The sequence below is a fragment of the Canis lupus genome, chromosome 21, assembly GCF_003254725.2.
Source record: "Canis lupus dingo isolate Sandy chromosome 21, ASM325472v2, whole genome shotgun sequence".
Taxonomy (NCBI): domain Eukaryota; kingdom Metazoa; phylum Chordata; class Mammalia; order Carnivora; family Canidae; genus Canis; species Canis lupus.
In genome coordinates, this window is record NC_064263.1 from 29,479,981 (window position 1) to 29,497,754 (window position 17,774).

At 38.1% G+C, this 17,774-nt stretch overlaps 1 pseudogene; it reads right to left on the reverse strand.

Annotated features, from left to right (window-relative positions):
- Window positions 1-1,880: 1,880 nt before the first annotated feature.
- LOC112667920 (olfactory receptor 56A3-like) lies at window positions 1,881-2,839 on the reverse strand (annotated as a pseudogene).
- Window positions 2,840-17,774: the final 14,935 nt, after the last annotated feature.

The following is a 17,774-nucleotide window of genomic DNA, read 5'->3' on the forward strand; positions in this document are numbered from 1 at the left end:
TTCTTTAAGTCTATATTGTGACAAAGATAAGAACAGTTACTGTAGCTAGAGAAAGTCCTTGAATTTGCACCGTTGCCTTGGTAGAATTCAGTACAAACTGCTCTTGGGATATTTTCTTGGTGGGGAGTAACTGATGGGAACACATCAGCCAGAACAATATCTGCATAAGAAATGCTAGAGACCTTGTGTATTTAAGATGCCACATCTGGCACAGTAGTTGTTACTGAGGATACAACTTGGTAAAATTTACTTTTATCCACCTTTATCTGCCATGAGCTATGGCTTATGCAGGGACTATACTACGAATTTAAATAGACATGTGTTTGCAGACCACCACCTTATACCCCTTTAGTTTCTATGCCAGTTCATCACAGGATGCAGAATCGGATGTGATTCACTATATTGACCATGATGAGGGAAGTTGTTCTTTTTTGGTTCAGGGGCAATGCAGGATGCATGGATGAGTAAGTTATTGCTGTGGACAGCTGGGGCTCATTCCCATTGGCAACAAATAAGAGACTGATTTAAAAAAATGTGCTATCTATGTTTATGTTTTAATAGCTAACAGAATTCTCAGAACACAAGGTGTGCTTAGAAACTACCCGGTTTGGGGAGCATGGGTTGCTCAATCAGTTAAGTGTGTGCCTTTGGCTCAGGTCATGATCCCAGGGTCCTGGGATCTAGTCCTACATCAGGTTCCCTGCTCAGTAGGGGAGTCTGCTTCTGCCTCTCCCTCTGCCTCCTCCCCCTGCACAGGCTCTCTCTCTCTCTGTCTCTCCCTCTCTCTCTCTTTCAAATAAATAAAGAAAATCTCTATGAAAAGAGAAAAAAAACCTGATCAATTTGGAGTGCCTCGCTGGCTCAGTTGGTTAAAGCTTCTGACTCTTGGTTTCTGCTCAGGTCATGATCTCATGGGTGGTGAGAACCAATCCCTGTCTGGCTCCAGGCTCAACAGAGTCTACTTAAAGGCTCCCTGCTAAGCATGGAGCCTGACTTGAGGCTGAATCCCAGGGTACCAGGATTATGACCTGAGCCAAGGGAAGACTCTTAATCAACTGAGCCACCCAGGTGTTCCCAAATAAATCTTTTTAAAAAGGAAGCTGTCTGATTAATACAAAACTATGCTCAGATATTATATTTTTGATACTTAGATTCATTACTGGATCTTATATTACAATCCTTACAATCTGTATTTAATTCATTACTAGAGCTATGTGTGCATACAGTAAACTATGACACCTTGGATCCAAAAGATATATGTCCAAAGCACAAAGCCACTTTGGAGGAGAATTTAGGAGTCTCATAAGTCTAATGAAACTCATTGATAATTGTTGCACAGTAAGAAATCCATGTGAAGTCCCTGTCCTCTTGCAATGCACATTTTGAAAGACCACCCAATTGCAAAACCAATAATAGGTCACAAGCAAACTTCCAACATTCACTGACTGAAATTTCACTCTTAGTTCTTTGTCTCCAATATACTCACTTCTGCTGAAAAAAGAATAAGAACCCGTTACTCGCTACGCAACTCTACCCAAAAATATCTGTAGCTGTATATTCAAGAATATAAAGACATGACATATTAACAGGCTGTATATTCAGAAATATGGATTTCTCACTTTAGAACCTACCTAGGAAATTCCAGTTTCTTTTAAAATATGATCGTATGGATGGGAGAAAGCAAAAGGGGTCAGGGATAGTTTTAAAGGAGAAATAAGAGGAAGCAAAACTAACTATTAAACCTTAAGTTTTATTAAAGAAGACCATATCACATGTACCCACTTTGAATTATAACTCATAGACATGACTTTCAGCCCACTCACCCATTATTGAGTCAAAACTCATCCTGTATTAGGAATGCAGAGATCTAGTTGTCCTCACTACCATCCCTTCTTCAGTAATCTCTGGATTCCTTGTTTGATCTCCTGGGTGTGCACTCCATAAACAATGGGGTTCAAGGCTGCAGGGATGACATGGTGGAGGACATTGAGCAAGACTGGAACATCTTGCTCAATGGTGGAGACACCTTCTTTGTCACCATATGAGTGAGCACAAAGACCAGAAGGACGGTGCTGAAGAAGAGGATAAGGATGAAGTGAGAACCACATGTGCTCAGGGCTTTGGCCATAGCACCCTCCGCCTTTAATCCCATCACAGTTTGAAGTATGAGGCTGTAAGAGATGAAGATGAGGACGAGGTCAGATCCTAGCAGTGTCCAGCCTCCAGCAAACTGGTAGAGACGATTGATGGTGACATCATCACAGGAGAGCTTGGAGACAGACATATTGGCACAGATGCAATTCTCAATGACATTTCTCCCACAATAATGGAGTCTGGATGAGAGAATGGGGATAGGCAATGTAGAAATAGCATTCCTGGCCAAAATAAAAATGGCAGCCTTAGCTACAAATTGTTCTGTGATGATGGATGGGTACCTCAGTGGGTGGCAGATGGCCACATAGCGGTCATAGGCCATGACCATGAATGTGCAGGACTCCATGGCATAGAAGAAATTCATGATGAACATCTGTAAGAAGCAGGCATCAAAGCTGATGGACTTGAGGTCAAACCAAAAGATGGCCAGGACCTTGGGGATGACAGTGAGGCAGAGAACAATGTCCAGGAGGGAGAGGAGGCTGAGCAGGTAGTACAGGGGCTGGTGTAGAGAGGCCTCCAGCCAGATGGTGATCAGGAGAACACCATTGGCCCCCATGGCCACGAGGAACAAGAGGCCGAGGGGCAGGGATAACCAGAGCTGCCAAGTGGGGGACCTGACAAAACAATTCAGGAGAAACTCTGAAGCCCCAGTGGAGATGGTGCCATTTTGGTGTGCTGTCATATTTTGCCAAATATTTCTACAGTTTTCTTTCAGTGATCTGTAAAATTAGGATAAAAATTAGCTAGTAACATGATACATGAATTTAGACTAATTGGCTTTGCTTAGCTGACAGTGTGAGTTCTAGAAGATCATCCAGAGCCATGTGAATTCATCTGTTTATCCTTTGTGTGGTGTTCCCAGGTCATTCCTCTCACTTTAAGCAGTATAGAGGACTCGAGAATGGTTTATTTATAGATGTTTGATTCATTCAAGTTTCACTCTTAATTGAATTGCTATTTCTTTACAGTAGGGTTCAGATGTGGAAGAAATAAAAGGATCAAACCAGTGAATATGTGATAACACCTGTGTCCTGTGTGACCACAGTGATGTAGAAATGAATATCTTATCTGGCATTTTGTTTTATATGTTTTTAGGTTTCTCTCTCTTACCTCCAATCACGCATGTTCCTGCAATTCTTGGACAGTTTTCTAGAAATCTCGAATCTCCCCCTTTCTTACACGTACAACTATGACTCCTGCTTTCCCTACTCGGAGTACAATTGTCTTTCTGTTTTCTTTTATGTTGTGTCTCTTATTCTTGATGATGATGATGATGATGATGATGATGATGATGATGATTGTAGGGACCGCCTAACTCCAGAAATTCAGACAGGACTTGGAACAGCTCTCTCAAATAAGGTTTAGGACATTAATGAGTGCAACCCGTCACAGGTACCTCAGTGACTTTCCGGGCATAGTTTTCTGTTTTTACAGCATAGTTTTTAGAAATTCTCTAGATTGACCTTACTCTGAAGAACTGCTTGCTGACTCCACCGACCCCAACTGTCAGCTCTGTCTTCAGCCTCTAATGTTATTTAGATGAAATTTAATTCTTCCCCCATGATTCATGCATTTATGTACAGATTCTTTGCTCTACAGCCCTGACACTTTAATATGTACAGTTGACAACTCCAAATCATCTAGGGGTGCCTGGGTGGCTCAATAAGCTAAACATCTGACATCATTTCAGTTCTTGATCTCAGGGTCCTGGGATATAGCCCAGGTCTGGCTTCCTGATCAGTGATGAGTCTGCTTCTCCCTCTCCCTCTATCTCCACCCAACACCCACCACCACTTGCATGCACACTCTCTCCTTCTCTCTCTCAAATATATAAAAAAAATCCTAAAAACAGAAAAGAAAGAAAACTCCAAATCATCTAAATTAAGCTCCACAAGATGTACTTTCCAGGCTCCCTACTTTAATCTCCTATGGATAAATTTCTGCTTCTCTGCATCTCCTTCTTCACCACCCAGCAAAAGATCAGGAAAAGGCAAAAGGCAAAAAGGGCAGGTCCCAGAACACAGATTCTCACATGTGCTTCCTGACCTGGGACAGGAGGCAGTCTCTACTACCCCATTTTCCAAGTACTTCAGCTGTACTGACTCAGGAATGGAATGGAGCACAGATCTGGACTGAAGAGAGAGATGTTCCCCATGTTCTGGCTAATCTTGGTATAGTTGCCTCTCAGGCACCCTCTTACCAGACTCACCTACAGAGGATGTGAGCAGGGGGGCTGGCCCCAACAATACTGGAGTTCTGGTTAGTTTTTCAAGTATCTGGTGTAGTTATAGCTCCAGGGCTTGAGGGACATAGGCATCTGGGAACTTTTTGCCATCCCTACTCTTTGGGATTAAAATGTCCTCCTGGGACAGACAGGCAGGCAGGTGTGAGAAGGAAATTATTTTCTTTCTCTCTAAAAGTGAGGAGCTCTGTTAATCTAGCCCAACATTGACTGGGTGCTCTGTAGGCAGCTAGTCTCCTGGATGTAGGGGTGCTACATCCATTTCCTGGATGTAAAGTTGTTATATCCATCTGTCCATCCACATTCACACTCCTTTGCACATGAACACTCAGTGCCTTCCATGGGTCCAATAAGCTCATTCAGAAGTTCTCATGAGCTTCCTGCACGTAATCGTTTGATAAACCCTCCCAAACCATGCTATGTAATGCACTGATGTTAATTATCATGATTTTTATGATGGCATCATAATGATAATAATGCTAGAGTAACTTGAAAAACATATTAATGAGAAAATGCAGTATGTTTTTAAAAGAGAAAATGTTGGGCAGCCCCGGTGGCGCAGCGGTTTGGCGCCGCTTGCAGCCTGGGGTGTGATCCTGGAGACCTGGGATGGAGTCCCACGTCAGGCTCCTGGCATGGAGCTTGCTTCTCCCTCTGCCTGTGTCTCTGCTTCTCTCTCTGTGTCTATGAATAAATAAGTAAAATCTTAAAAAAAAAATAAAAGAGAAAATGTTATAGTAATTTTTTGTAGATGAAAGATTTTTTAAATGCAATATATTTACAACTGTATACTTCAAAACACAATTTGTTTCTTTTTCATTTTCATTTTGAACCTCATGTGAATTATTCATATCCTTCAAATTATGGGAGCAAGCATCATCAGTTTCTTTAGATTTTTTAGTTTTCATTATTTTTGAGAGGATGAAAGAGGAACCGTCTTGCACTGTTGGTGGGAATGTGAACTGGTGCAGCCACTCTGGAAAACTGTGTGGAGGTTCCTCAAAGAGTTAAAAATAGACCTGCCCTACACCCAGCAATTGCACTGTTGGGGATTTACCCCAAAGATACAGATGCAGTGAAACGCCGGGACACCTGCACCCCGATGTTTCTAGCAGCAATGGCCACAATAGCCAACCTGTGGAAGGAGCCTCGGTGTCCATCGAAAGATGAAGTGGATAAAGAAGATGTGGTGATTCGATTGTGTATACAGTTATGCTCTGCTAACCACAGGTGGAGCTACCGTCTATCACCACAAACTGCTATTACAGTACCATTGAGTATAATCCCTGTGCTGTGCCATCATCATCAGTTTCTTTATTGCTATTTTTATTTTTCTGTCTTTGTCATATCCCAACATTATTCCTATTTCTTTTCTCTGTAGAAAAGTGAAAAATCCAGTGTTTTTAAAATATGTGTAATTAATCATAAGTTTGCTAACATAACTATATGTCCACCTATGAAAGAGTGATCTGGATATTGAATTTTATAAATGATATTGGATCATAAATCAGACGTTATCTTAGTTTTCACTCAACACTAATTTTTTTTAACACTAAATTTATTTTAAATAAATTTATTTTTTATTGGTGTTCAATTTGCCAACATACAGAATAACACCCAGTGCTCATCCCGTCAAGTGCCTCCCTCAGTGCCTGTCACCCAGTCATCCCGACCCCCGGCCCACCTCCCCTTCCACCACCCCCAGTTCGTTTCCCAGAGTTAGGAGTCTTCATGTTCTGTCTCCCTTTCTGATATTTCCTACCCATTTCTTCTCCCTTCCACTATTATTTTTTCCCCAAATGAATGCAACCATATAAAGCTTGTCCTTCTCCGATTGACTTATTTCACTCAGCGTAATGCCCTACTGTTCCATCCACGTTGAAGCAAATGGTGGGTATTTGTCATTTCTAATGGCTGAGTAATATTCCATTTGTATACATAAACCACATCTTCTTCATCCATTCATCTTTCGATGGACACCGAGGCTCTTTCCACAGTTTGGCTATTGACTCAACACTAAATCGTAACAACCATTCCTGTTGCTCTGTGTATATCATTTTTTTGATTGCTATTCAATTTCCATGATATGCATTTTCTATTTTATGTGAGTAGACAACACACAAATACCTATAATCCATTGTAAATAAAAATACTATTATTGTCAATATCCTCGGATATTTATCTTCTAGTCCTAAAATAGGAGTGTGTGTAGGAGTGGGAATTTTTAAACTCACGGTGCATAAAAATATTTAATTCCTGTAGAAATTACCAAATCTATTTCCAAAATATTAATAAAATAATTTGTTAGCATAACTATAAAATTTTTATAGTTTCTTCATTTTTCACATTCCTCGTACCGTTTGATGCTACCTTTTTTTAAGTTTGGTGGAAATAACATAATATCTTTTTATTTTTGTTTGATTTTCTCCTCATAACTGAATGGTGTTCATATAACTGAGTGGTGTTAGCCATTTGTGATTTTCAAGCTGTGATTTATATCTTGATACCCTTTGCCTGTTTTTTCTACTAATTTTTGTTTTTCTTGCATATTTTTCAAAATCTGTGCATATTTTAAGTCTTAGAGTCCCTTTTTGACTAGATATTATTAGTATTCCTCTAGCCAGTCATATATCTGTGAATTTTAGTGTACACTTTCCATTATTCAATGGAAATTCTTCAATTTGTTTAAGTCAAATTTCTGTTTTACTATGAATAAATTTTCTTTGGGAATCCTATTTAAGGAACATTCCACAAGATCACAAAAGTGCTTTTATTTTCATTTATTTTAAATTTTTTGAAACTGTGTGTTATATTTCATACTGATTTCTTATTTCTCTCTTCCATTTCAACTCTTTACTTATTTAAATAGCAGTTAAGTAACAAATAGTGTAATATTGGTTTCGAGAGTCAATTTAGTGATTCCATCATTTTCATACAACACTCCGCCGTCATCACAAGTGGTCATCACAAGTGTCCTCCTTAATGCCCATAACCCATTTAAACCCTCAGAACCCTCAGTTTGTTCTCTATGTGAAGTCATGTGGTATTTGTCTTTCTCTGACTGACTTACTTCACATAATACACTCTAGCTCATCCACATCATTGCAAAAGGCAAGATTTCATTCTTTTTTATGGCTGAGGAATATTCCATTGCATATATATATCTTCTTCATCCATTTAGCAGTCAGTGGACATTTGGGCTTTATACATAATTTGGCTACTGTTGATAATGCTGCTATAAACATTGGGATGCATGTACCCCTTTGAACCAGTATTTTTGTATTCTTTGGGTAAATACCTAGTAGTGCAATTCCTGGATCATAGGGTAGTTCTATTTTTTAACTTTTTTAGGAGCCTCCACACTGTTCTCCAGAGGGTTCTCTTTACTTTGCATTCCTGTAAAAAATACAAGAGGGTTCCTTTTTGTCCACATCATTGCCAACACAATGTTGTTCATATTGTTGATTTTAGGTTTGCACATATTTCGAAAATATATTGCTTAATATTATATTGTAGCACTCTTTAAATGCTTTAAAAGTCCATTTTCCAATTGTTAATTAATTTTTAATTATTAATATTTGCTTCTAATATATAGAAATAAATGTGATTTTTATATGTTGACCATGTATCCCTGTACCTTTCTGTATTTACTTTTTAGTATGTATAGTTATTTTAATTGACCTTGTAGGATTTTCCACATTAAATTAAATTCCACATTAAATTTTCCAATTAAATCTTTTTAAAAACACTTCTTTAAAAATTTACTTTTTAATGATAAACCAACTTGCAACCCAAAAATTGATCATGATTTATTATCCGTAGTATATATTTTGGAGGATTCAATTTTCCAATAATTTTTAAAGTGCTTTGTGTCTTTATTCCTTTATTTTTTTAAAAAATGATTTTATTTACTTATTTATGAGAGACACAGAGAGGCAGAAACATAGGCAGAGGGAGAAGCAGGCTCCCTGGGGAGAGCCCAGTGCTAGACTCCATCTCAGGACCCAGGATCACACCTCAAGCCTAAGGCAAACAACCACTGAGCCACGCAGGCATCCCATGTGTCCTTATTTCTGAGGGACATTGATCAGTGGTTTCTATAGCACCCCAAAATTCCTCTTCTTTGAAACTGACCACACCTGTCTCTAATGGTTCAATGCCTACCACTCCCTCTACACAATTACACTCTCTACTAAAGGTTCCTTATAATATTTGCAAAGAACTATATATCAGGCACCACATTTAGTCCTGTATATGTTACCTCACTTAACATACACCATAAACGTGAGGTAGATGATGCTATAATTATTTTTCCACGGGAGGAAAAGGATGCACAGAAAGATAAAACAACTGTCAAATGATTCATGTATGGCAAGTAATGAGGCCAAAGTTCTAACCAGCTAGTCTAACCTGAGCATCAGTATATTAACTACCACTCTACATTCATTTATGAAAACACAAGACCATGTCTTTCCTCTTTGTCAAGTCTGTTGGGCACATAGGAGATGCTCCATAGATATTTACTGCATGAAGGATATATCCATCACACATTTTTCACTAGTAATTTCAATCACAATTCTTAGTTTCAAGCAATGATACATAATTGTAGGTGTGTTGAGTAAATAAATAAATAAATAAATAAATAAATAAATAAAACCTAAAAGAGAAATAATGGCTCAAAGAATCACTGGGAAGATTAAAAAATAAAACACAAACAAAGCAGAGGACAAAACTTCTGTAAATTTAGTCCAGAGAACTAGTTCTATGCTGCACGGTTACTGCAACTACTGCTAAACTCTGGATGATTTTTTTTGCATAAAGCCCTCTTTTGTTTTTATTTCAGATGGTTTTGAAACATTCACCAGATAATTGCATGTTATGAAATAGTGACCACTGTGAACAATAATAATGATTTAACATCTCAGCAGCTTTCAGAGACAGAAGGGAGAAGGTCATGGGGAATTTTTCTTTAATACTTACAGAGTTTTAGTTTTGCAAGATGAAAAGAATTCTAGAGGTAGATGTTTATGCTCACTCAGCAATACGAATGTGCTTAATACCAATAAACTGTATATTAAAATGGTTTTCATAATAAATTTTGTGTCATCTCTATTCCACCACAATAAATATTTGGAAAAAGAAAAATAATTTTAGAAGTTAATATAAATAGTTCAGGATTATTTTAGTAGTATTTAAGTTTGCCATCTTCAAAATTTCTATCAAGTTCAACCTAAAGAATTGTTAAAGTCATCTTGACTATTGTCTTCATTCTATGTTTTAATAAAATGTATATTGCAGTATATCTTAATGAATTAATTATTAAAAGGTATTTTTTCTTTTTTAAAAGATTTACTTATTTATTTTAAAAAGAGAGAGAGCATGAGAGACAGAATTGGAGAGGAGCAGAATGAGAGAGAGAAGAGAGAGAATCTCAAGTAGATTCCCCACTGAGTGCAGAGCCTGATGGGGGACATGATCCCATGACCATGAGATTGTGACCTGGGCTGAAATCAAGAGTCTGGATGCTTAAACTGACTGAGCCACCTAGGTGACCTAAAAAATGTTTTTTTTTCTCTAAAAACCAATAAACTTAATGTGTTTTTACTTGAGAACTCTTTATTCACATGGGATGGAATTCATTGGCAAGTCAGAGCACGCAGTAGGCACAAACAACAAACAAATTTTTACTAATGTGTGCACATTGTTAGCAACTAGGCACAAATTCTGACATGTATTTTTTGTATTTATACTCATAGCATGGCCTTTCATAAGTTTTTACACATATCTCAAACAATGTGTATGGATTTCTATTAATAATAGCAAAACGTTTGAATGCATAGCTCTTGCTCCCAGTAAGCAGTTTTTGAGGATCTGATATGTGTAGGTGAAATTGAATCAATACCTACATCATCTCATTGACTCTCCCAAGATGCTTGAAGATGACATTATTATTCTCATTTCATAGCTGATGAATTTGACATTCAGAAAGAATAGGCACCTTGCCCAATATTACACAAGAAACTGATTGATGGAGATTGGATTTAAACTCAGGCGGTCTGACTCCAAAGGCCTATCTTCCAATACATTCTTCCTTTGCAACTGGCAAATCACATGTTTTCCCTTTTTCTCTCTTGCATGAGCTGAGATGAGCTGTCTTCTCAGTCTCTCCTTCTTACTATGGGTACTGATGTAACTGAAGTTACATAACACTCTATTCCTATTTTAAACTTCTCTGTGGCAGCAGTAGGCTGCTTATAGATCCCAACATAACTAATGTACTTCTTTGACCCAGGCCTCTGCTTTTACTGCTCATAGGTCTAAAAGTTTCATTTTAGCCTCCAGTCTCCATGGCTTCTACTTTTCAAATAAGCTATGGTCCAGAAACTTTGAGAAGCCTTCCCCGGGGTAACACTTCCACCACTCTAGGTTGATTTGGGGCACCAAATCTGTGTCTCTAGACTTCCCATGTATGGATTATCATTTAACTCACCACATCCATTTGGAGTTATACCTTTACTTTTTGACTCAACACCAATTCTCATTCATTTCTGTATCACCAGCACCCAGCACTATGTCTGATACATATTACATACTCAAATATTTTATTAAATGAACGAATGTATAACCAGAAATAGTAAAATATAGCCCAGAGCACTATTGGAAAAATGGAATACACATTAAAACTATTAGGACTGTCAAGTAAAAGGTAAGGTTAGTCTAACATGTGGCATACGTATATCTCAAGGGCAAGCAAGACTTACTCACTATCATTGAATTCTGCTATTTGGACTTTAGATGGTGATTCTCAACTAGTGTGGGATCTGTAATTTTAATATTAGGGGTTTATTTCAAAACATTTTTCTTCAAAATGTATTTTAGGAAATGTACATATAAACATAATTTGTTAAAGCAAATTTAAGTTTTAAAAAGCTTTGAAGTGCCTGGGTGGCTCAGTCAGTTTAAGCCTCCAATTCTTAATTTGGACTCAGGTCATGATCTTGAGGTCATGGAATTGAGCCCCATGTCAGGCTCTGTGCTCAGTGTGGAGTCTGCTTCACAGTCTTTTTCCTTCCCTCCTGCTTACTCTTTTACAAATAAATAAATAAGATGTTTAAAAATTTTTTAAATTAAATTAAAATGTTTTAAAGTCCTTTTAAAACTGTAAAAGTCCTTTAAAAGTCTATTTGGTAATAGTGATCTACCCTCTTTTGGATTATTTTTGTTCCCAATGACTCCTTGTTCCATAGGCACTGATGATGATGATGCAGTGTTACTATAGAGTTCTGCTCTGGAATTACATCTATCTTCTTTCTAACCCTGTCTTCTCCAATTATTAGCTTTTTGAAGGTCAATTTACTTAACTGCTTTGAGCATTAGTAGTCTAGTCCGTAAGCTAACTCAGAGCATTTTTGTGAAAATTAAGGGGGGAAAAAGTATGTGAATAACATAAAATATTCAAGAGGGGCATCTGGGTAGCTCAATTAGTTAAGGATCTGACGAGGTCATGAACTCAGAGTTGTGAAATCAAGCCCACCACAGAATCTGCGCTGGGTGTGGAGCCTGCTTAAGATTCTCTCTCTCACTCCCCCCGTGCCTGCCTCTGTGGAACACATGCTCTTTCTTAAAAGAAAAAAAAATAGTATTCAATAAATGTTGGTAGAATAAGGCATTTTTTATATTGTCAATCCTTTATTCCTTCCTAGTAAATAATAAAACAGGGCCTGCTGGTGTTTTGAGATGTTATTGAACTGTACAGTGGGAACGTCTTAAAGGAACAGTTGGTAAGTCACAGGAGTTATTACAATGAGGAGAAACCCTCTGTTACTTTTTTTCTCTCTGGTTCATAGCAACATTGGCTTTCATGCTGGAGTTTCCAGATGTCATGAAATCCTTCTCTTAGTCCATATGTTGACCATTCACTTGTGGCTACTACCTATTTCTCAGTCTTATTTCCCAAGTTATTCAGGAGGACATCTCTCAGCTACGTTGCTTCTGCCTTATCAAACTTATACCTTAGCTTTGCCTTTCCAATAGTTGTTTCCAGCCCACAACTCTCCATTCTTTGATAAATTTTTTAATTACTTGTTCAATTCTTTGTGGAGATGAGGCTAGAAGTATAAGTAAGAGCAGAAAAAAATTGCAACCTCTAACTATAGTTACTGAAGTCTGGGAAAATAAAAGTATTACGCTACAGGAAACAAGCATTCTTGTTTAAGGCAGGGTGTAAAAGGATTGAATGGGAACTGAAGAATTTGTGCATCAGAATTCTAGAGGATTTTGTTAGTCATGTGAAGGCTAAGCACCATCTATTGTTGAAGGGAAGTGAACAGCTCACCTTTCAAGTTTTATCTAATACTGTGTTCCCCAGTGACATGTCGGTGCTAGAACAGTTGTTAGCCATATGTGGAAGACAGAATTCTGATGTTGAGATGACTTCCATAGAAAGCAGTAAATATTGGCAGCCCCCTGAGCCTCTTTCCAACATCAAGATCTCCTAAGGGATATGGAAAGGTTAATAAATAGTTTTTATGCTGAGAATAAACTCTCAGAAAACATTCAACAAAGCTTGCTTTTACAGGGAAGTATCATAATATGATAATTGAATAAAAAAATAATATGATACGATAAATGTTTAGATCACAAAAAATGTGCAACGGACTTTGTATTGGAAAGAGCATAGAAGAGAGGAAATGGTGATTACCTAAAGCTTCTAGGGACCCAAGTGTTCATTTGTTGCCCTGAAACTGACCTTGTTAGAGGGTTATGGGCATGAAAAGCACTCCAATCCCAACCACCCAACATGAATCAATTCAACACAATAAAAAGAAAGCCTATATAATTTAAATTTCATTGAATTAAGTTTATCTTGGTTATCGACCAAATGAAAATAGCTCTACAGGCACTGGGATGTATGAGTTAAAAAAAAAAAAAAACTAGCTCTTAGGCATATACAGAATTGACTTTGGAGGGGTGGTGCATGGAGGGTCATCCCCAAGAGGCAGGTAATAATATAAAAAAGATGAACCAAAGCTACCCCAGAGGTGCTTGTGACTGCTGGTGTCTGAAACATTTATTAAGATGGTGTGAGCAAAGAAAATTATAAAAAGAAAATGAGAGTAAAACCAACAGTTGTAAGTAAAGGTGCTCCAAATAGTAGGCACCTGTTTGAGATCAAACAGCTTCTGACAGGAGCAGTTCTATGTAAAAGGCTCCAAGAAGATTAGCAGCAGGTATGTAATCATTTATTGTTGACTAATGGTTTTCTACGTACATGCATGAAAAAATGCTGGCAAACCAAATTTTATAGTAATAGTAATTGTAATAATGTAATAACCACTACGTGCTTTGCTAACATGATCATATTTACTCCTCACAACAAATAACAAATGAGGAATATGAGGCAGAGATTTTAAGCAGCTTGTCAAGTGACACAGCTGGGAGTTGAATTCTGCTCCCTCTGATCTCCAACCTTGGCCTGTTGGCCACAGGGGTGGGGAACAGTTAGAAAAAGTCATTACCACAACATCAACCGTATCTTTGACCTGCCAGGCACTAAGAGGGTATATCATGAAGGAAGTTAGATATAAGCAATCCTCTTGGATTTTTGTATTAAGAGTGTCACTAGAAGAGGGCTCTTGAAAACATTTCTCAAAAGAACTACTGGTCATAAACAAAAATCAAGGAGGAGATCTGAGTGTCTCATACTTTCTACAAAGTATCAATATAGGAGTACACATGATTGGTTTCAAGTATCTTATGCAAATTTTCTAACAATAAGTTTCTGGAAAATCAGAATTTGGTTCACTGACATTTTGCCTTGATCCTTCTTGCCCTAAGGTTTCACTTTTGTATCATTAACTACAGTTTCATTTCCTAAGGATCACATTCTACCCATTCAGCTGGTGTAGGATAATTAACTGTGAGCCTGTCCCTATGTCTTCAAGGGCAGTACTGCCTCTGGTTAAGGACTGCAGAATGTGAAGAGCTGAGAGGAAAGCACTTCCCCTGAAGGATAAGTAAATGCTGGGCTGCTGATTCTGGGCTCCTTCAGGGCCGGCAAGGCAGTCTTTCCCTGGGGAAGCAAAGAAGCTGAACCTCAGGCATAGACTCTCCTTTCTGAAAGCCAGAGTGTAGGAGATTCGGACAGAGCCAGGAATATCTTTCCAAAGCCAAGGTCACTGTCTCCATCCAGTAAGTTTGGCTCCAGCAGAGAATGGAGGTGCCATATTAGACACCTGACCAGAGCAAGGGTTGCAGTGGGACTAAAGCCAGGCTTGCAACTGTAAAAGCTACGGGGTTGAGGTTTGAAGATAGAAGGCTGAAGGGAGGTGAGAGAGAGGAATGACACAGGGCCAGATGGAGATGATTGTGCCAATGCTGAGCCAGACTTCCGTGCGCTCTGCAGAGAGGTCTGGACCAGATAGGGGTTCAAAGATCCGCAGCAGGGTATCACGGGGGATCAGATGTCTTGAACTTCCTTCATTGAACACTGTGGGAACGCAAAGGAGAATGCAGGTTAGGAAGGGAAAGAAAGTTTCCAATCACACTTCTTGACTTGCCACTACTTGGAAATCTTTGCTAATCTGCCTTGTACTGCCTTTCTCATTCCCTAGAAGTACCTGCTCTGCTTTCTGTTCTGTCCTTTACTTCTTTTGTTTCCTTCCTCCTCTGTATTCTCCCTCTAATCTCTTCTGCTTTAATTTCAGTTTTTTCTTCTCTGTTTCCATCTTCTGTCCACCATCTATTTTCTGTGCATGCATGCTTCTGTTCTCCTGAACCCTTCTACTTTCTCTCAGCCTATCCTTCATCTGAAAGGCCTACATTCACCCCCACTGTATCTTCCTCCAGATCAACAGAGCCCCTAAGGGAAGCAAGCTTAGAGCCCCAATTTCCACTCAATGACTTTCTCCATTCCCCTCATCATTATTTTTCACTTTTCATCCCTTTCTCTTGCCTCCAGGCCCCACTGACAGCTTTGGCATCAGACCCAATAATTTTTTGAGATTAACACAGATTTGTATCCACCTTCTACATACTCCAACATAGTACCCAAAAAGATTATTTAGAAAAGTCTCTGCATAGACGTGGCCCCTATTGACACCAAGAACAACAATCTTACAGGCTGAGACACTGAGAAAGGTCCCTTGTGCAATGGCCCCTTAGAAGTCATAATTGCTGCCCCAGAGAAGACTACCTGGAGTAGTGCACAAAATGGACATAGAGACCTTATTAACCTGGTTAAAGAAACCTAGCAAATGGGGAAACAAGGGCAGAATGGTACAATTACATGGAGTTAGGAGGAAAGCATGAAAGTGCTGTGACAGTAAGAGTACTCTTCAAAAAAGAGGCCAAGAATCCTGTGGTGACTTTGCAGCCCTTAAGCTGGAATTCTAGTACAGATGGCCCTACAGACACCAATTTTTTTTTTCTTTTTAAGTAGGATCCACACCCAGCATGGAGCCCAAACCCATTTAAACTCACAAGATCAAGAACTGAGTTGAGATCAAGAGTCACACATAACACATAACAAATTGAACCATTCAGGTGTCCTCACACCCATTCTGATTGTAATAATCATACTGATCTTTAAGATTGTCTCCTTGTCTCTGGTACTTGAAGTTAGACCATGATATCTAGGTGTGCATCTATTTTTATTTATCCCATTTCAGATTTATTGAAATTCCTGAATCTGGTTAGTGATGTATTTCATCTCTCCTGAAAAGTTCCGATTTCTCTGTCTCATTCTCTTTCTTCTTCAACCTGGAGTTTTGATTCTATGTGTTAGATATTCCCATTCCACCCACTATTGCTCTTATATCTTCTTCAGTATTTTCAGTCTGTTTTTATTTTCTTTCCATCTTCATTCTCAGTAGATTCTTCTGACCACTCTTCTGACAATTTACAGACTTTCCCATTAGCTGGCCCTAATCTACTGTTTAATTCATCACTGAATTCTTATTCTTTATATTCTTTTTTTTATTTCAAATATATCTGGTTTTTATTCAAATCTGCTTTGTTACTTTTTACAGATGCCAGTGCCCAGAGCAAAATATTAATTCGTGACTTCATCTTCTTAATCCTAAGAAAATAAAAAACCTGAGAACAACTCTGTCTATTCAAAATCCCATGCTCTTGCTCTTAACTACACATTTGCATTATCAGTGTTTCCTTGGGAAGCTTCATTCTAAAAAAACTTCTTAAGTTCTATAATCTAGCTTACTAATTATCTTTTGGAAGTGTGGCTAACCTACCCCTAAGTCTATATCTTGTCTTGTTAATTTTAACTATTATATATAATATTTTGTTTCTAGGATATAGGACTGATTCTTCTTTGGTATGTATTTATTTCTTTGTGTTTATTTTCAAGCTTTTTTTAACTTAAAACTTAGCTAAAATAATGTTTTTCAATATTCTTTATCAAATAACTCCAGTGTTTTAAGTTTCTGTAGCAGAGATTTGGCTGACACTCTTGAGGCCTTCCACTTATAATTTTTTTCTCTTTAAATAAATTGTCTTTTTACTACAAGCAACTCAATTTCTTCAGCTGTTTCTGTGTTAAAATTTTTTGAGGCATGAGATGAAAGTTTCTTCCTCAAGAAAGGAGTTGGGTTTGTTTCTGTTATTTTCTGAAACGGCTACGAATATAGGATGATTTCAAATTCTTTCTGAGACAAACAGTGTGAACTCAGCCTGCAAAGTCACATGAGGACCAGCCTATGGTTCAGTATTTATGGGGAAGTTTTCTCTCACATAACAAGCTTTGAGGTAGTCAGTTGTGTATGAAGTTCCAGGTGAAAGTGAGAAATCAAGGTAAAGAAATGGGTTCATTTCTAGTGCACAATGTTTTATTCAGGATGTACTTTTGTAAAGTCCTATCTAATTGGGAAACCCCCTACTACATTCTCTACCTGCTTAAACCTAGATTTATCTTCTGTCCCTGGATTTTAGATTTTCAAGCTCCCCAGGTAATGGAGATGGGTGATTAAGTTCATGGAATGCTACAAGTGCGCTCAGGTTGAAAGCCAACACCAATATTTGATTTCAGTGTTTGGATTTCATTCAATCCTTAGCCTGAAAATTCTTTCTTTTTTACCTGCTCATAGGTGTATTCAAGACAGTCAAATATAAAAATAGGCGTAGGAACAGGTATATGTGTGGGTATGACTATGGGATTGGGTATTGATAAAGAGAGATTAGATACAGACATAATCATAGAAATGAATTGATGCATTTTCAATAGGACATTTGTTCTAGGTACCCCAGTTCATCATACCACTGGATACTATCACCATTTACTTCCTTAAAAGCTTCACTGTGGATCCCACCTAGCCCTTGGAATGCATTTCTGTACATTTTAAATTTTAAACTGAAATGT